Consider the following 20,857-nt stretch of genomic DNA (forward strand, 5'->3'; position numbering starts at 1 on the left):
CAGATCAACTAAATAAATTGGATATTTAAAAAAAAAAGTTATGTACAATAGACCAGAACTTCCCAAATACAACTCTGGCATAAGAGGGGGCAATTCCTACTGACTTCAATAGGAGATGCAGCCATTTATGCTAGGGTTAACTTTGGTCTGTAGTCTAGCATGCAATTGTTGAAATTTTATGAAATGTTTGACTAGGACTGGAAAAGTACATGAAGGTCAAGTTTAACCTGCACTCACAAGTTTAGTGAATATAGAATCAGGTTGTTGAAACATCTATGAAGCAGCAAACTTTTCTCCTTTCCAGCAAGCAACAGGGACACCTGCTGCAGCTGAAGACATCTAGAATAAAAAGTGTGGCACCAAAACTTGTTGTGGGAGGGTCTGTCTGGATTAATTCCTCTTGGACGCTGAACATCTTTGAACTCAAACATCCAAGCAAACTCAAACTTTCTATGAGTGGTTTGCTTCCAGCCCCTGTAAACCAATCTCTACAGAGTCCACATGACTTTAGTATCCACAGGCCTGATCCTACAATCCTTGCTCACTATGAGTAGCACTTACAGGAGTATTTGCTTTGATGTCAACATGAGTAAAAGCTGCAGAACTGAACCCACTGACCCAATCCTGCATCCACATAGACAGAACCTTACACCTGTATATGCCAGTTTCCAGGATTGGGGCCTTAATTAGCACAGTTATGTCAGTAATAAGAAAGAGCCTCTCAAACGCTGTGGATGGATTAAATCTATGTACATATACAACAGATAATTTGGCACTTTTATATTTCTTTACTTTTTGAGAAATCGTTTAATCGTTTTGGGACCCACACTACAAGAAGGATGTGGATAAATTGGAGAGAGTCCAGTGAAGGGCAACAAAAATGATTAGGGGTCTAGAGCACATGACTTATGAGGAGAGGCTGAGGGAGCTAGGATTGTTTAGTCTGCAGAAGAGAAGAATGAGGGGGGATTTGATAGCTGCTTTCAACTACCTGAAAGGGGGTTCCAAAGAGGATGGCTCTAGACTGTTCTCAATGGTAGCAGATGACAGAACGAGGAGTAATGGTCTCAAGTTGCAATGGGGGAGGTTTAGATTGGATATTAGGAAAAACTTTTTCACTAAGAGGGTGGTGAAACACTGGAATGCATTACCTAGGGAGGTGGTAGAATCTCCTTCCTTAGAGGTTTTTAAGGTCAGGCTTGACAAAGCCCTGGCTGGGATGATTTAACTGGGAATTGGTCCTGCTTCGAGCAGGGGGTTGGACTAGATGACCTTCTGGGGTCCCTTCCAACCCTGATATTCTATGATTCTATGATTCTATAATCTGCAGTAGTTAATGGATTCCAAACCTTCATTTTAAAAAAAAGCAGATTTTTGAGTTACAGAAGCTCTAAATACCATCTGAACTCATTTATATTTTGTTTAACCTCATTACTAAGAAACAGTCCAATAGTATTTCCTGCTGTGCTAAGATCTTGTGCAAGATTTATGCTCAGAGCACATTTTTACAGCTGTATTATAAAGCCTTGAAAAAAGAGACAGACTTCAGTCAAGGTGATACAACTATAATAATTCTAGTGTAAAGACATTAACCCTTATGCAAGCTAAAACATGTACATATATCTATTTATACCAAAGGGAGAGCATGTAAAACTGTTCTAGGAGTGAATGTAACTGTTTTGTAAAAAAGTGATTTTATGTTCCAATTTAAACGCAAGAGGAAAAAAGGTTGCCATTATAACTTTTCGAGTTAAATTCCTGTAATAAGTTTTTTATATATATTGTATTCTCTTCTTGTTTCTCACCTTTGGAATATGCATATGGGGGAGCAACCTTACCATTGAGGAGAATCACTAGCACCTCCTTAGTGCTATGCTCAATATTGGTTAACAAAAGGGACAGACAGAAGACTATTTCGTCTTGCAAATCTATCTTGGAAACCAAACATGTAAAGGATTTTTAACCTTTTAATTGACATTCTTGTTGTTAATTCATTCACAGTTGTGTGCAGAAATGTTTGTATGTGACTTGGAACAGCTTTATAGTTTATTCAGAGCTAAATTTATAAGAATTCTCATTTCAGCTAAGCTAAAATTCCTGAAAGAATTAGTGAGGGAATTCAGTAAGGATTATGAAAAATATCCAACAATGTGGAATGCTGAATACTAGTCAAAAATATATATAAGACCATTTAATTACTAAGGAAATTAGGTATTTTATTAATACAAGAGAACAGCTGAAGAAGAAACATTTGCCTTGTTAATTTTTCCTCAAATACTTAAAGTGTTTGAAATTCTTACTAAAACAGAAAAAAACTTCTGTTAAAATACTTTAGTTTTTAATTTTAATTTTACAACTACAACAGGTTGTTGGGTTTTTTTAATATCAACTTTTGTTTACTCTACAGAGATTATTTTATGGAGAATAACCCCTTTTGCAGTTCAATCCACTACTTTAGTAATATACAGTATTGTGGGCCATATTCAACTTTTGGACACAACTCTCATAAACTTTGGTAAGAGTTGTGTATGTATAAATGGGCCACATACTGGCACAAATTCAGCAAAACATTTAAGCACTTTTAACTTTAAGCATGTGAGTAGTCCCACCACTAGACCAGTAGTTTATGGGCATATAGCACGGGACCTAATGGTAGACCAGGATAGCATATGGCTTTATTGTGGTAATATCGCCAAGCACAGAATCAAGCAGTGATTGATATTCCCACTAACCATTGAGCTAGCCATATCACTAATAGACATTATCTATATATTTTTTAAATCAGTTTACATTATATCAGCTGCAACATTCATGTGGTTGGTGAGACACAGGCAGCTGGGAGACTAAGGGAGTAAGCCAGCTGAGGAAGGCAGGGGAAACTTAACTTGCAGATACTCTACAAGGATGAACCCACAATGGGAGGAAAATGGCACATTGTCAACACCAGTGCTATCTCTTCCTCTGCCTGCACCTTTGGGAGGCTTCTACCCAGGTCCTTTCACAGACTCCTGATATCATCACTCAACTCTGAAACTTGGCCTCTAGGGCCCAGATCCACAAAGGGATTGAGGCATTGCTCCGTGTTGCAATGTCTAATTTTTAGATGCCTAGAAAAAAAAAATCACAGGAACAACAATGGGATCCACAAAGCTAAGCCAGGTGTCTAGGTTCCCTATATAATGCATGGGGAGAGATAGGCACCTAAGAATGGGATCCACAAAAGCTGGAACGGTAGGCGGGGAGCCACCTAAGTTTGCCAATGGCAGAATTCAAGGAGAAGGGTGTGTCCTGACCCCACCCCTCACATGAAATTATGTGCCTATGTCTGGGCTTCCTGAAGATGCCTATCTCTGCTTGCAATCCACAGCCGGATTGCAAGAAAGAATGAGTTAGGTGCCTGCTAACACACACAGAACAGCCAATGGTATCCCTTATAACCTTTAGCCCAGTGGTTAGGGTATTCACACAACATGCTGGAGACCCTAATTCCATTCCCCATTCTGCCTGATGAGAAGGGTTTTGAACAGGGGTTCCTCACCTCATAGGTGAGTGCCCTAACCACCGGACTATAGCAAGCTCCCTTTTTCTTTGGCCCAATTAATATTTATTTATTCACAGCCTGAGGGAAACCCACATCAGAATATCCTATAGTCCAGTGCCTAGGACAGAGGGGGAAACAGAAGCAGGGTGAGAACCCTAACCCCCTGGACTAAAGGTTTAGGACATGCCCACCAGATTGAGCCATGCAGACAAGCTAGGTGGAAGAAGACCTATCTATCATCCCCCACAGTTTGTAGCTTGCATTGGGGCTTAGGCATCCAAATGCTTAAAGTAGGCAGCAGCGCACATGCCTAGAGGCAGAAACTTATGTGCCTAGGGAACTTTTACAGCAAAAATGTAGGTACTGAGCTAATTTAGGCACCTACAGAATGAGGTGGCAGCCAAGCAGGAGTTTTGTGGATCACAGTGGTGGCTAAAACAGGGACCTAGGTGCCTAAGTCCCTTTGTGGATCTGATGCTAAATTTTTTTTTTTATTTTTTTTTTTTACTCATTTGCTACATTGCTATCGGCTGTTGGTTCCTTGTGATCCAGGCCCAATCTCACAATCCCTGTGCATTACTGTTCTGATCCAAAATCCATTGAAAGATTCTTATTGCCATCAACAGCCTTTGGATCAGGCCCTGTGCTGCTCACTATTCTTCTTTTCCCTCCTCCATTCTATCCTTTTATGGATCTTTTGACCTGAAACTGGATTATCACATAGGTCCCAATCCTTACTTAAACGAGTAGTCCCAATGACTCACTTCAACTGGACTACTCACATGAGTCAGGGCTGTGTCAGTTTCAATATGGAGCCGTTGTTCTATTAATTGTGTATTAAAGAAGTTGAGTCCACATTAGTACATTAGCAGACTTTCAAATATTAATATCTCAGGGCCATGAAAGTATTAAAAGCGCTTATTTCATGTACCAATAACCACCATAGCTCATGCTAAAAATTAATATGTTCTTCCTCTGTTGTACAACCTCAAAATGGCCAGGTTTTTAAGGTTTAAACAAAATTAGTGAGCCATTTGCATGCTAAATATATGAGTTCACAGCACATTTTTAACTGCTGAGTTATAAAAACTAGAAGATAAGAGTTTCTAATGGCAGCACTGACAGACACTTAACTCTCACACAGCTGTTATCATAAAACTCCATAATGTTGTTTATGTACCAAAGAAGAGAAGCTAGCTAAATACAAACAAGGATAGGTATGATCTCTACATTAAACATAACTGATTAAATCATGATGGAAAAATGAAATCTTAAATAAAACATTGTAAACTGTTGAGAGACTGAGGTTTACTTTTATAAAAAATACCTATATTTTATTGAAGGGCAATGGACAGAACAAATTGTTAGAATACACAAATCACTCACATCCAAGCACAAAGCAATAAGGGGATGCACTGAATTGGAAGGTTATATAAGAAAGAACTATGAACAAGGCTCCCTCCAGGACTTTAAGAAAATACTAAAATATTGACTATTGTGGGCTATTATCTTCGTATGCTTCCTAAGGCTACTAAGCTAGTGGACCTGATTTTGTTTCATCATTTACACTTTGGCAAAATGTATGTAAAATATTCTGCATCCGCTTGTCATTCACTATATGTGGGTAGGAAATGACTACATAAGGTGTAAGACAATGGAGAATCTGGCTCCATATGTATGTTGCAAAAATCAATGCACAAAAGTTTGGCTGGGTAAAGAGTTTCAGCTTTAACTCTACACACCCCTTGCTTTTGTGGGGCTTAAACAGATCCTTACATTTTGATAATAGTTAAACATTTTATAGTTTCAATATATACACTTTCTGTAACATGACTGTCATTGGTTTAGTTCACTAGCTAAGTGATTTTTGCCACTCACAAATCAATTTAGTTTATGAGAATTTGTAACCTAATTCACACACTATCATAGCAAACAATCATTGTGCAGGTTGCATCCAATTATAATATCTGCAATTTAAAAAAAACCCTCAGTTTTTTAACCTAAAATGAATAAGGAAGACTCTTAAGTGATACAAATAAATAATAATAATAATTAATTATTCTAATATCATAGCATCTAGAAGCTTCAGTCCTGGACAAGGACCCCATTGTGCTAGGCACTGTGCAACACAAAACAAAAAGTTCCGGCCCAAAGAGCTTTACAAAATAGTTTGTGGTATGTCTAAAATACATGTCTGTAAAGAAGTTGGTGGAAATGCATAACAGAGAACAATCTATAAACCTATGTTGAATTAATAAACAGAAGATGTAAGTCACAAAACTGTTGCCCCCTTTTTGACCCAAGCGACTAATCAAAGTTTGGCACCATGGCGACGTTCAGTTGGAAGTAGAATTGATGAAGTCTATTTTCTTTGCTGTAATCTTGTTTATTTAAAAAGAGTGTACAAAGTCCTGCTTCTCCAAACACAGGATGAACCAAGAACAAAAAGGAGCAGTTTCTTATATTACAGCCCCAAGCCTCTTTTGTCAACAGACCCTAAAGCTCTCTCTAGCTTTTGCCAGCATCACACCGTGCTTACAGGCTGCTACTTGGTTTTCTTTCTGTTTCCATCAGCCTCTCCCAGTTTCCATATTGCCTTTTTTCCCCCACTCACACAGCAAAATCCCTCTACCCACTCAATCCAAATTCCTGCTGAAAGGTTGTAATTAAGTTTTCCTAACAGTTATGTTAATGAAGGGTGCCTTCACACCCAATCTCAAAGGAGTTTGTGACCAAGCAGTTACCAGCATACTATAGTACTATACTGTACATTTCATAAATATGAAGTAGACAAAGTGACAGTCTGACTTGAAGTCCAGATCATCTATTCACTCTCCATGTGCAAGAAAGACAGAGTAGCTTTAGGGATAACACTGTTTTTCTGATGCTAATAAAGTTCTTGTTCAATGTTGGAAGAAAGTGTCTCTTCTCATTATTGTGATTTTTAATAATTTTCACATCATACCAGGAGCAGTGAGTCAGCAGACCATGCTAGTAAGCAATAGCCCAAACTGGCCTGTACAAAATGCTCAAATGCAGCAGCAATCCTCATTCTCCTAAAACTATGGCAGCATCTCTGACTGTTAGCCCCCTGAACCTGCAGAGCTGCAAAGAGCAGGAGTAAAGGATATCATCCCTACATCATCCTGACCTTGTGCAGAAAACCTCTCCACATTGTGAAACCATTCCTCAGTAGTATGGTTGGAAGAGACCAAGGAGTGTTTGTATTTAGTTTGGGTATGTATATCTCTGTACATATCTATCTCAAGTGAGATACACATACACACAACACACACAAGCTTGGCCTACACTTGAAAGTTATATTGGTGTAACAATGTCAGTTACTGATGTGAAAAAACACACCAAAGCAACGCAGCTATGTCACCATATCCCTCAGTGTAGACATTGCTATGCTGACAAAAGAGTGCTTCCATCGATATAGCTAACATCATTCAAGGAAGTGTTGTTCCTACACTGACAAAAAAAAACCCTTCTAAGGGTGTGGATTTTGTCTACACTATCGGGCTAGCCAACACAGCTATGCTAGTATAGCCTATTAGCGTAGACATACCCGCACTCTGAAACACGTTTCTGCGTGGAAGACACGAGGGTTCCAAAGGATTATCTGAACAATTATCCTCAGATAATATCTACCAAAATGTCATACTTATGGACCAACAGTATATATGGAATGCTAATCACTGTATTATCTAAATATTGAACATAGTAAGGATGTATAAGACAAACAAAAGTAGACTCTGTTCTTGGTTAGTCATTTGTACTTTGTTTTTGTTTTTTAATAAGGAGGCTAATTATGGAAGTGAAATATTAGAGGCAACACTATACTACGTACCTAGAGTTATCAGAGGCTTGCACAGATTTTGTCCCTAGAGCAATACTGTGCCCCTATTAGGTTATAAAGAAGCTTCTGTATGTTGAATTTTATAAGACAGCAATACGACAAGCTGACATTTATGCACTGCACTCTTCAACCACATGAGTTGCAGTACTTTGTTTCATATCAGTGAAATGAAAAGCATGAGTGACACTTACACTATGGCTATGGGTCACTGCCAGTCTTGCTCCAAAACACCATTAGCTTATGGCAAGGCATATCACAGACAAAAGGCATAGTGTGTGACATGCATTGTGCTTCACTGACACACATGCCACAAGCCATGTAGTGCTGCAACACCCTTTGACATTATGTGGAAACAATTTATGCAGTGTGTGATTATACACACTGTGAAAGGAACGCAGAAAAAAAACCAAACTGTTGCCATTTTGACAATCCCAGAAGCAGGAAGTTTTAAAAGACAATGCTGAATTAAATCTCAGTTCATTCACGCTTTTCATCTCTTGAAACATTAAAGCATTGGTCTGAGAAAAATAGGCAGTGATTTCCTCTACATAATATGAACAACACTAGAGCAAGATTATATCTGTCAGAGATGAAAATATTTATGTCTCATTGTAATCCATCCCGGGGTTTACAGACCCAAAGTCCTCCAGGGAGTATGACAAATCTACATGATGTTTATGAAAGCTAGATTTTGCATTCTGATCTCTGGTTTAAATGACAGATAAAAATCACACATAGCCAAACAAATCTCTAGTGACTACAGAGATTCAGATGCTGAAGAGAATCGGTTATTCAAGAAAAAAAAGTCAGCATTAACTTATGCAAGAAAATATTCCTTCCAAATCCATCTTTTCCTAAAGAGAGAGATTTTAGAATGTAGTGGTTGGCACTATAGAAAAACCTTAGATAGATTAGAATGAGCAATATCTCACTGCGTTGTTTTTTAGTGATTTCACACTTTTGATCAAACAATGCCTCTTTTGGATAACAATATTTGTAAAACACTTTCAGATTGATAAGCAAAACCAATACATAATGCAGAAGCTACAGAAATCTCTTTAAATCTAGACATAAAGCCAATTATTGAAGACCCACAGGATGCATCTGACAGTATCACAGGGCCCTTAGAAATTATATATTGTACTTAAAATATAATCAACATTTTGCAGTAATCTAATAATTGATAAAAGTACTTCATGGTGACCTAAATCTACATTAAATAGTCTCCAGAAATATGTCCCTGTCTTTTTCCCAAGCTACTTTTCAGATAATTAAAACAAAATTAATAATTGCAATCAACTACAAAAAATTATTCTGTCCGCCGTTAGGGACACGATTGTGCTTTAAAGTCATAATTCTGCACTGGAGGTGATGAGAAGGTGCTGGACAGCAGTGGGAGCTCCAGCAAAAATGCCTCCTGGTACTTACAGACAGTGCACTCCACAGGAACAACTCTGCCACCTTTTCAACAAGTGCAATCTGTGATTCCCCACACTCAGCTAGTGCTATTGAGTGGGGCAGAGGAGAAAGGGCCACGTGCCATAGTCCCCTCCCATCTGAAGAGACTAGAAGCAGCACTGCTAGACAGGAGTAATACTATTATCAAGAAGCCATATTGCACCTGGCCCATTAACAGAGACGTGAAGATCAATGGCAGGTTTCAGAGTAACAGCCGTGTTAGTCTGTATTCGCAAAAAGAAAAGGAGTACTTGTGGCACCTTAGAGATTAACCAATTTATTTGAGCATAAGCTTTCGTGAGCTACAGCTCACCTCATCGGATGCATTCAGTGGAAAATACAGAAGATGTTCTTATACATACAAACCATGAAAAAATGGGTGTTTACCACTACAAAAGGTTTTTTCTCCCCTCACCCCACTCTCCTTTTGGTAATAGCTTATCTAAAGTGATCACTCTCCTTACAATGTGTATGATAATCAAGGTGGGCCATTTCCAGCACAAATCCAGGGTTTAACAAGAACGTCTGAGGAACAGGGGAGGGGGGGGGGTAGGAAAAAACAAGGGGAAATAAGTTACCTTGCATAATGACTTAGCCACTCCCAGTCTCTATTCAAGCCTAAGTTAATTGTATCCAATTTGAAAATAAATTTTAATTCAACAGTCTCTCGCTGGAGTCTGGTTTTGAAGTTTTTCTGTTGTAATATCGCAACTTTCATGTCTGTAATCGCGTGAACAGAGAGATTGTAGTGTTCTCCGACTGGTTTATGAATGTTATAATTCTTGACATCTGATTTGTGTCCATTTATTCTTTTACACAGAGACTGTCCAGTTTGACCAATGTACATGGCAGAGGGGCATTGCTGGCACATGAGGGCATATATCACATTGGTAGATGTGCAGGTGAACGAGCCTCTGATAGTGTGGCTGATGTTATTAGGCCCTGTGATGGTGTCCCCTGAATAGATATGGGGGCACAGTTGGCAATGGGCTTTGTTGCAAGGATAGGTTCCTGGGTTAGTGGTTCTGTTGTGTGGTATGTGGTTGCTGGTGAGTATTTGCTTCAAGTTGCGGGCCTGTCTCCCAAGATTTGTGAGAGAGTTGGGTCATCCTTCAGGATAGGTTGTAGATCCTTAATAATGCGTTGGAGGGGTTTTAGTTGGGGGCTGAAGGTGATGGCTAGTGGCATTCTGTTATTTTCTTTGTTAGGCCTGTCCTGTAGTAGGTGACTTCTGGGAACTCTTCTGGCTCTATCAATCTGTTTCTTCACTTCCGCAGGTGGGTATTGTAGTTGTAAGAATGCTTGATAGAGATCTTGTAGGTGTTTGTCTCTGTCTGAGGGGTTGGAGCAAATGCGGTTGTATCGCAGAGCTTGGCTGTAGACAATGGATTGTGTGGTGTGGTCAGGGTGAAAGCTGGAGGCATGTAGGTAGGAATAGCGGTCAATAGGTTTCTGGTACAGGGTGGTGTTTATGCGACCATCGTTTATTAGCACTGTAGTGTCCAGGAAGTGAATCTCTTGTGTGAACTGGACCAGGCTGAGGTTGATGGTGGGATGGAAATTGTTGAAATCATGGTGGAATTCCTCAAGGGCTTCTTTTCCATGGGTCCAGATGAGGAAGATGTCATCAATATAGTGCAAGTAGAGTAGGGGCGTTAGGGGACGAGAGCTGAGGAAGCGTTGTTCTAAGTCAGCCATAAAAATGTTGGCATACTGTGGGGCCATGTGGGTACCCATAGCAGTGCCGCTGATCTGAAGGTATACATTGTCCCCAAATGTAAAATAGTTATGGGTAAGGACAAAGTCAATGGGTGGCTGAGACGTCTTCTAAGCACCCTAATCATTCTCATTTGTGCACATATACCAAGCCAGACAGTCGGATCCTAAATTTAGAGAGTTGTTATACTTTGAATGCAAAAGTGTGAAAAGGTACAAACATATATTTCAAACAATCTGACACAGATGGTAATGTGGTGTGAAATACCTGTAGAGTGACTATCCTGAGTTCATGATTTCCTATGACAAGACAAGAAATTATAAATGACATATAAACCAGAGGTTTTCCTCCTTTGGGGGAGGGGAGGGGTAGAAGAAGCAGGCAAATAGTACAAAGATGCAGCCCAGCAACCCCATTTTGTCACTGATTATATAATCAAGATTATTACAATTCAGTGGTTGATTCAATGGACTGTGTCACTCTGAAGAACTAAATATTTTGCAATCTCTTACTGCCATCTTATGCCATTCTTTGCCACTGCACAAGAGATCACATATGGTAAGACTAACATATTTGTATATAAAATTGTTCTATTCTATAAGTTTTTACCTCACAAGCGGTTGACTTCCTCACAAGTCATTTTAGGGCCCTATCCTTTACAATGTTAAGCACTCCCTATCAAAATGCTGTGTGCTCTGAACTCCCATTGAAGTTGATGAGAATTGAGGACACAGCATCTCAGAGGATCATGCTGTAAGGACTACTTGACAATAAACTACATTCACTTGTCCCTTTCTAAACTATTTCTTCAGTTGCTCAATACTTTCCAAATATTGGGCCCAATTTGCATTTATACTAATTTGCACTGATTCTCATTTACTGCCCTGGCAGTGTAAAGAGGCTTTATTGTAAATGAAAACCTGGTCCAAACCTGCATTGGACATGATGAGAAGTCACTGAGTTGCAGTGGGAGCGCCAGCCAAAACTCCTCTTGGGGCTCACAGGAAGTGCACACTATCGTAACAGCTCTGCCACCCTTTTGGCAAGTGCAACCTGCGATTGTTTTATAACAAAAAGTGATGTATATGTGAACAAATATGAATAGTAGATTATCCATACAATAAAACTATGTTGAGAGAATGCTAAATTAATCAAAAGTGAGGAAATGCCAAAGTTACAGTTCCATGTCCAATATTTACCATGACCCCTTGTGAAGATGCTTTGCAATATATTATTTTAAAATGCAGCTCTGATTTGAAAGTTACCCTAAAAATGATGTCCTGGGGTTCCATGTTTGTCTCCTTTCAATGGTTCCATATAGAATTTGCTTAATTTACAAGTGAAAGGACGCTTTTTCCCCCCCTAATAGCAATCCCTGCAAACTCAACCTAAACTCAGAGCTAGCTGTATAGGGTTCTTTCCCTCTCATGCATCATCAACTGTAATAAAGGTTCCACAGGCCAAATTATTCCCCCAGAGATACATGTGCAAAACCACTGCATACAATAGATTTGCTCAGATATAACAGATTGGAATTTAATAATATCCTGTTGATGATGAACAAATAGGAATAGAATCCATTGCTCTCTCTTTCATCTATGTTGGTTTATATAAAAATTAAAGCAGAAATTGAAGTACAGCTCAGCTCCTCAATACAGCAAAATTAAATAATCTTTCCAATTAATTGAAGATTCTGCAATGCCCCTTCTTTGTTGTCATTGTTTTCAGGCAATCAAGTATTATGCACTATAAACTCAATTTTCTTCTTATGTGTTGACTTTGAGCACTCCCAACCATCTTAATCCCAAAGCACAATGCTGCAAGATGACTTTTGTATTGATTTTCCAATATGTGCTACAATAACTTCTTTTTAAACATACTTCAGTGATCATTCTAATCTAAATGATAGTGCAACCAAATGAGGGCTGCATACCACGTATTTTACTTTGCTTTTCTTAGCACTAATACAACTGCTATATTTCATCTAATGCCGTATTTTCAAGAGAACCAAAAAATGGAGTTGTAATATACCATTAGGATCTGAGAGCAGAAGTTTACCCTTCTGCTGCCAGTTTCTAGAGAAGTTAAAATATCTCAGAATATCTACATGAATATCACAAGAAAGTGCAGCCAAATTAAGGAGAGGAGAAGGGGAAAGGTGATTTTATACCACTTTCCCACCTCTCTCCACCTATCCTGGGACAGGTCATACCCTATTACCCCACTATGCTGGCTCTCTGCCACTAGGTGATTCTCCAGTGCTGGGGAATTCCCTGATCACTTCCTTAAGCCTACTTGCAAGCGGAACAGAGCACAGGATCTGGCTTTGAAACTTTCCCCAAACTCCCCAAATTGATATAAACAGAAACATTTGATTTGTCTTGCAATTCTCTACTTTCTCTATATTTGAGCCACTTCCAGTAGGTCTATTTTTTTCAAAAGGAGAAAATAATTAAAAAGAAGAGGTCTGATTCACCTTTCAGATGTAGAACAAGACTTCTGACATCAACGGAGATTAGAATCAGGCCCAAGGATGTAAAAAATTACAAAGTTTAAAAATTAGCAAATCCTAAGGTCCTCAAAATGGTATTACTGTTAAGCATGAATGACTGAAAACAAAAAAGGTAAAGTTTCTGTGAATTAAGAGGCCAGCCTATATAACTTCTTATCCTACATCTCAAGTTTCCAGGTTACCACAAGTGCAGGGGGAGCTAGAAGCAGTGTAGGACAGTTATAATAATAAATAATAAAAATAATAAAAGACAATAAAGTTTTATTTTGGTTTTGTTTTTTAATAAAATGTGGTTTCAAGTTCTACGCATAACTGTGCTGGGAAACAGGATGATTCAGAGGATTGGTTCAAACTCAGATGAGGTCAATAGTCACTGAATGTTGTTAGCGTCTGAGGTCAGTACAGTCATCTACAGAATGGTGATCTACATAGAATCGTTTGGTGGTCTAATTTCAGTTTTTAGGGAACAGGTGTCCACAGTACATAAATAAATAAATACAGGCATCATTGTGAGACAGTGTGCTATTTCTTTATATCTGTATCAAAAAGCCAAACAACAGGGAGCGTGGGGGAGGTTTTTAGTTAGGATGACCAGACAGCAAGTGTGAAAAATCAGGGCAGAAGATGGTGGGGGCGGGTATGGGGAGGTTAATAGGTGCCTATATAAGACAAAGCCCCAAATATCGGGACTGTCCCTATAAAATCAGGACATCTGGTCACCCTATTTTCAGTAGAAATTCTACAGTGAGCTAGAAGAAGAGACAAACTAGTGTTTGGGATAATATTATTTTCCATATTCTAATAAAATTTCTGGTTTAGAAGAAAACTCTTTCCACTGTAGTTAGCATGGGCTTTAAATTGACCTTGGCAAAGTATCTGACTCCCAGGGCTATTGACCAGTATACTGGACAGCTCCATGTTAGTGATACAGCTCATACGCTTAAAGTTTCTTCATAAATCATTTTACCTCTGAATCAATTTTACTTAAGAGTATTGCAGATCCACAATCCAAGCATGTTCACAAATGCTCTTTTTAGATACAGATTTCAGGAAATAGGCAATACTCACTTGAGCTACCCCACGATTCCTTTGCTTGACAGAAATGCTTCTGCTATCCTTTTTTCTTATATTTCCTGGGCAATTATTCCATTGTCCAGGCAACTCTTACCTGTTGTTTTCTTTCTGGTTACACCTGTGCATTTCTACCTTGGAAACTCAGTCCTTTTTAAAGGCTTTGTTTAAAATATAGGTTCCCAGTGGAAATTTTTCCTTGGCCACTTTTTTGCACCATGCTTCACTGCTTTTTTGGTGGGGGACGTATTTTCACTAGCTCATATTGCCATCCCAGTTGCAGTGCCTTTTTCAGAATTAGCTCAGATATTAACCATATTACAGAAAGTTCCTTCTTTAAAATCTCAACTGCTAAATGATCACTGTGTTCTTCCTTATTGTTTCAAGTCACATTGCTCTGCTCGTTCATTTAGACCCTTTTTAAAGGTTTCCACACTTTCTCTAGGCCTTTGGAGCAGCACCCACCTTCCCTAAAGCAAACTCAGGTGGCCACAGCAGGATCATCCATTAGGGTGACCAGACAGCAACTGTGAAAAAATTGGGACAGGAGATGGGGGGGAGCAAAGCAAGGGGGGGGGAGAAAATAGGCACCTATATAAGAAAAAGGCCTGAATATGGGGATTGTTCCTATAAAATCGGGACATCTGATCACCTTAACCGCAGTTTAGATTGGCCCCTGGGAGGCATAGGATCCCCTCACAGCAGCTGCACAAGACATAATCAAGAAACAAAGAGGAAGACCGGGGAAAGAGGGGACATCGCCAGAGCATCCCACTGATCCGTGGCTGCTGTAATCGTCACTTGTGTTTGTTGGCAACTATATTAATTTATGCCAGGGGACTGTCCCAGTATAGTACAACCCCAGAATCTGGGGAACACTCACCTTGCAGTATCACTGCCATTCCAGAACTGTGCAGAGTACTCGTTGGCTGCAGCCAAGGATTTGGAGCAATGTCCCTTCCAAAGTGCTTACAACTGAAGAAGAAAAGTACAAATGGCAGTTAGGTATTTAATGCCCATTGATTTTCAATAGAAGTAGGGCACTTCACTGTCAATTGTGCCTTTGAAAATTTCCCGTAAAATGACAACATAGAAATACAGGAAGGGGAAACAGTGTACAACAAAAAGCAGTATGATCAGAGTGTGAGGTTTTAACACACATCTTTCTGATCCATGATTTTTGTATGATTTTTTTAAAAAAAATGTACATATTCTAGCTTGTTAACACTTCTTGGAACGAAGGACTAAGGTTTCTAGGCCTTTGGGGGGAAATGCATTGTTTTAAAGAAGGACTTGAAGGAGGCGGCACTGGTAGCATTGCAGACTTCGTCAGGTGGGGGTTCCAAGTAGAGGGGCCAGTCAAACAAAGAAGAAGTCTGGCAATGAAGTCTGGCAATGAGGACGGAAAGAACATATAAAGAAGTGGTTAGTCAACCAGGTTAAACAGAGTGAAGTGGGCAAGGAGGACAATGGAAAGAGATTAGAGGTTTACAGGAACCAGATTACGCAGTGCCTTCCAGAGGAGGACAAAAAGCACAAATTTGAACTAAGAACTTGAATTTTAATCTTGGTCAATGTGCGGCAATGTTGATGAGGTTTGTCAAAAATACAGAGGAAAAAAATGCAGAATTCTCCTTGTATTTACCAAGGAATTGTAGACATATTATTTAAGTGTGGGCAAAAATCATGGCACAAGAGTTAAGGAGACATTTATATGACATTGTTTCACTTCTTTTTCCATATTCTTTTACTATTGTCATTGTGTCATTTACTGTTTCTACTGTAATAATATTTCTAATTTTCCTTCCCCTGAGCACATTTATAACCACGTGCAGTATCTTTCTGACAGTTAACCAGGTTGTCTCTGCCATTTCAGCTTTTTTCTCTTCAGAACCGTTACTTGTCACTTCTTATCTAACTTCTGAATTATCACTACTTCTTGCAACTATTCTTACATCTCATGTTTCCACCACCTATGGCTTTGGTATCTTCCAACATGAATAAATTTAAGAAAAAAAAAGTCTGTTTTAAGCTTAGTGGCCACCTTAACACTGTTTAGTATATGTATTACTTGGAGATCAATAGACATTGTTAGCAAAATCTTCAGCGGATCATTGTGTTAAAAAAGGGGTGGGGCAGAGTAAACCAAAGCTACAGCTTTGGTGTACACCATTATAAAAAAATTAGGAGCCAGATCCTTGGAAGAGGTGGGGAAGAAATGGTATAGCTCCCTTGGTATTAATCAGCATAGTTCCATTAAACTACCTGAGGATCTGGTCCTAGGATGGTGTATCCTAGAAAGGAGAAAACTAAAAGGAAGATTTGATTAAAATAATCAAAATAATGAGTGGTGCAAGTGAAAAATGATCATTTTCCTTCTCCCGACTCATTATACGATAAAAAGGTGTCATTTAAGTTGATGGCTGGTATATTTAGAAATAATAAAAGGAAATCTTCAAACAGTATATAATCAATCTGTGGAATTCTGTGCTGCAGAAGGTTATTGATTCAAATAAAGTAAGTGGCCAGGTAATTTTATGACCATTAATATTTATAGCTCTGCATGCCCAACAGTAATCTTATGCTTCAGGACATAAAATGACTTGCAGGGATCAAGAAGAAATATTTTCCTCCATGTCCAGGTATTGTGAGGCAGAGAAAGCTTCAGCACAGTACAAAGAATAGCATAAGGGAAAGGAAATTTTGAATTCAAACTGGAACAGGAACAGAGATTGGTTACTATGATGATCAAGAGACTGGAGAGCCCATTTTACAAGACAAGATTAAAAAGACCTTGGCTTGATTTTACTAGCGTAACAAAGGTTGAGAGGGGATAAAATGCTTCTCCCTAAATACATCAGGGAGTAAACACCAGAGAGGGAGAAGAGCCATTTAAGCTAAAAGAGAATGTTGGCACAAGAAGAAATAGGTATGGACTGGCCACAAATACATTTAAGTTAGAAATTAGGTGGTTCCTTACCATCACAGCACTATGGTTCTGGAACAAAACCCAGGAGTAGAGGACACAACCTAATTAATCTTGTCCCCCATGGGCATGGACCTCATTCCACTACCCATTTAGCAAGGAAGGTGGGCTTTTCAGCAAACCCCCACCTGTGCTGGTCCCTTTGCTTTGTTCACTCCTGAAGCTTCAGTGGTCACTCTGTCAAGCAGGTAGCAACCCTTTTTGACAAAACAGCACCAATATTCTGCCGCTATTACCTTTCTACTATTATTCACTGTGTAAGGCTCTATCAGTTCAGTCCAAATGACCTTAGGCTGCCCCTAATCTCTCCACCAAATTCTGTTACCTGCACACTCTAGGGGCACCCACTTTTATCCAGTTCCTAGGTTTCAAGGTATAACCCTCTTAATTTAGACATCCACCCTTACCCCATTCCTAGGGCTCATGGCATAACCTTCTGCAGGTTTGCAGGACCTTTTACCAGTGAAAGAGCCTTACATAGTATGACAGGGTCAGGCCAGATGGCTACAAGAGAGTGGGTCCCTTTTCCCTGGGTAAGATAACAGGGACTATTCCAGAACACTCAGGAATTTTCTAGAGCTAATTAAGGCAGGCAGGCTAATTAGGACACCTGTAGTCAATTGGGAAGCTGCTAGAATTAATTAAGGCTAATCAGGACACCTGGTTTAAAAAGGCTGTCACTCCAGTTAATGAGGTGTGCGCGTAAGGAGCTGGGAGTGAGAGGACGTGCTGCTGGAGGACTGAGGAGGTGAAGGTCTCTGAACTGGTCCCCAACCCACATGGTGGATCAGCAAAAACTGTGGGGATTGTTCTTACTCTTTTTTCCCCATGCTGGCCAGCAATGAGGTTATCTGAGTGAACGGCAGATTTGAGCCATGAAAGTGGCCAAACTGAGGGCTGCCGTGAATCTCTGAGGCGAGCAAAATCTGCCAATAAGCACAGGACCCACCAAGTTAGAGGAGGAACTTTGTCACAACAGTAACATCCACTAAGCAGAATACACACACTAAGCATACAATGCTATGCTCACCAATCCTAATCACGTAGGCGGACTTTCCCTGTTGACCAGGCAAGGTCAGTCTCATCTGGTTTCTGCATGTCATGGTCGTGCATAGGATTCTAGCAGCTCTGTTCTCAGACAGTGTCTTGATGGGGAGGAGTTCTTATTCTTCCGGGTCTTTTCTTCTTATGCTTCTTTTTCCTTCCCAGCTGGTCTCCTTCTTGGCTCTCAGTTTATATAGTGAAACTTGAGTCCTGCTTAGCTATACCGTAACCAATCATTTAACTAAAATTTTACAAAATAATTCTTTGACTAATCCTAACATATTGTGAAGCAATTCTTTACCCAATCATACCCCACCACCTGTTGATTTAAATCTTTTAAAATTAATTATGCAACAGAAAACAGTCAAAGAACCAGACAGAAACCATACAGATAAACAGAGAAGTGGTGACCATAAAAGAAAAACAGTAATGAAGTAGAGATTTCACACGCACAACTGTAGGTAAGTCATTCCTTGCCAGACAGAATGCTGCCAAACAAAGTTTTCTTTCAACATTTTAAGATCTGTTTCTTTATCTGGTGATGGTGGGTACTATTAGGACAGGATCTCCTTCTTAGCAGCCCAATATTACATTATCTTCATGAAATTTAGATGGAACGAGAGGATGAGACTTTCTGCTTTTTGGCTCCTGCTCTCCCAATATGGCTGCAGAAAAAGGCCTCAGACTTTACACTTTGGTCTTTTGCAAAACAGAGCCTGGAACAATAACAAATTGTCAACTAAAGTGAAAATTTGTATTTATGAGACGTGTTTTATCCACTCTTCTATATGGCTCAGAAACAAGGAGGACTTACGTCAAACATATCAAAAGTCTAAACAGTTTTCATATCAGATGCTTATGTAAAATTCTTCAAATAAGATGGCAAGACAGGGTGACATGTGGAAATGTTAAACTGTGCTGGTATGCCATTCATGGGAACATTGATTAGTAAAAAAAGGCTCAGGTGGCTTGGAAATGTCAAGCGAATGCCAGATTACAGGATCCTGAAGAGTGTGCTGTACTTTGAAGCTTCTGAAGGGTCTAGAAATAGAAGCAGACCACTGCACAGATTTCAGGATGCTTGCAAAAATTATTTAGTATACTTTGGAATCTCTGTAGATGATTGGGAAAGGAGTTCAGAATGTTGCTCTGATGGACAGAATCAGCTTGTAGATGGAGCGAGATGTTGCAAGGCAGATTGGATCAAGCTTTATGATGACCGGCATCAGAGGAAAGAATCTGCTGCTCAGATTCAGAGCAATGTTAGTGTATGGGTGTACCCTACCTGTGGACGGACTCAGCAGCCATCAAAGAACTTATCAATGCATACTCCATACTCTGTAAAGAGCAACAATGCCACTGTTGTTCTTAGTATATGAAAATGTATGGGCAATTAATGTTGCGTTTTTAAATAGTACCTTCTCTAATAGAAGTTTACATTTGTACTCATTGACCATCATTATCAGCTATTGAGAAAATACAAAATTACAAGGTTGAGAAGTATTTTATTTACTTAATCCATAAAGCTCAGCCTGACATTTTAACAGCATCAAATTGAAATGTGGCACTTAAAATCTTATACAGATGTAATTTTTAAAAGAGGGATGCTTACAGCAGTTTAGTCATATTTTAATGAACACCATCAAGTCCTGGAGACCAACTGCATTTTAAAGTTATGTTTATTTTAACTCCTCTTTTGAAGCCTTGATTTCTGACTATCTCATATTTAATACCTGCAAAGTGTCATTCACGGGTAGGCATCTCTCCACTGATGATGTGGTGAAGACAACTACAAAAAACATTTAGCTTTTCTGCAGTGAGACCATGAACTTGAAGTATTTCAGTAAAAGATACTATAGAAGGCATAGATTTAAGTCTTTTCCATAATCTTAATTTAATCTCTCTCTTATGCTACTCCTGGGGGAATTCTGCAACAAAAAAATTAAAAATTCTGCATACAATATTTTAAAAAACTGCAAAATTCTGCATTGTTTTGTCAAAGTAATGTAATATAATCCAGCTAGTTTCAATTATTTTGGTAATTTATTTAAACTACAATACAATGGATGGAGAATGGGAGTGGAGAGCATTGGAGGAAATCACCAAACCCTCTCCGTCTAATAGTAATGCAGCTAGTATTGACCCTTTATGTCTAGTTATTGTCAACAAATATATGCAGCAATATGCTCAATGTTATATCATAGACAACTGAAAAGCAAGTGAGGGCTATGGACTCAAACTCACAATTTATACTGGCTACTGACCATCTTCAAAAAGTGAGTAGCAAACAGTTAATGGGGGAAAATTTTGATAGGAAATTTTTTCAGTCCAAAAATGTATATCAGTTATAATCACTAAAGCACGATAAGCATTTATAAGGCCATACTGTCCTAACAATAAGGCTTTACCCCACTCTGGCAACATAAAGGAGTCTTAACATTTTTATATCTATTTTATACTCCTGTGGGAATTCACTAAGAACAATGGAAACAATTCACTAAGGAGGCGGGCTGCTACATTCTGCTCTGCCTGAGGGAACAGAGCCTGCCCCACACCTACCTCTTCAGAAATACCCCAAAGCCCTGCCCCTCCACGCTGAGCATTCTGCAATAGCAAGCAAGAGGGAGAGTGTGTGTCTGTCTGTCTGTCTCTCTCTCACACACACA

The 20,857-nt window shown here is 39.2% G+C and overlaps 1 long non-coding RNA gene across 1 annotated transcript in view; it reads right to left on the reverse strand.

Annotated features, from left to right (window-relative positions):
• Nucleotides 1-15,111, reverse strand: part of LOC141983873 (uncharacterized) — a 37,457-nt gene extending 22,346 nt beyond the window's left edge. Inside the window, exons 1-2 of the long non-coding RNA XR_012638548.1 lie at nucleotides 15,045-15,111; nucleotides 11,510-11,631 (exon numbers count right to left, since the gene is read on the reverse strand). This is a non-coding gene — a long non-coding RNA (uncharacterized LOC141983873). The remainder of the gene's footprint in view (nucleotides 1-11,509; nucleotides 11,632-15,044) is intronic.
• Between the last annotated feature and the right edge of the window lie 5,746 nt (nucleotides 15,112-20,857).

This window comes from Natator depressus, chromosome 3 (genome assembly GCF_965152275.1).
Source record: "Natator depressus isolate rNatDep1 chromosome 3, rNatDep2.hap1, whole genome shotgun sequence".
Classification (NCBI taxonomy): domain Eukaryota; kingdom Metazoa; phylum Chordata; order Testudines; family Cheloniidae; genus Natator; species Natator depressus.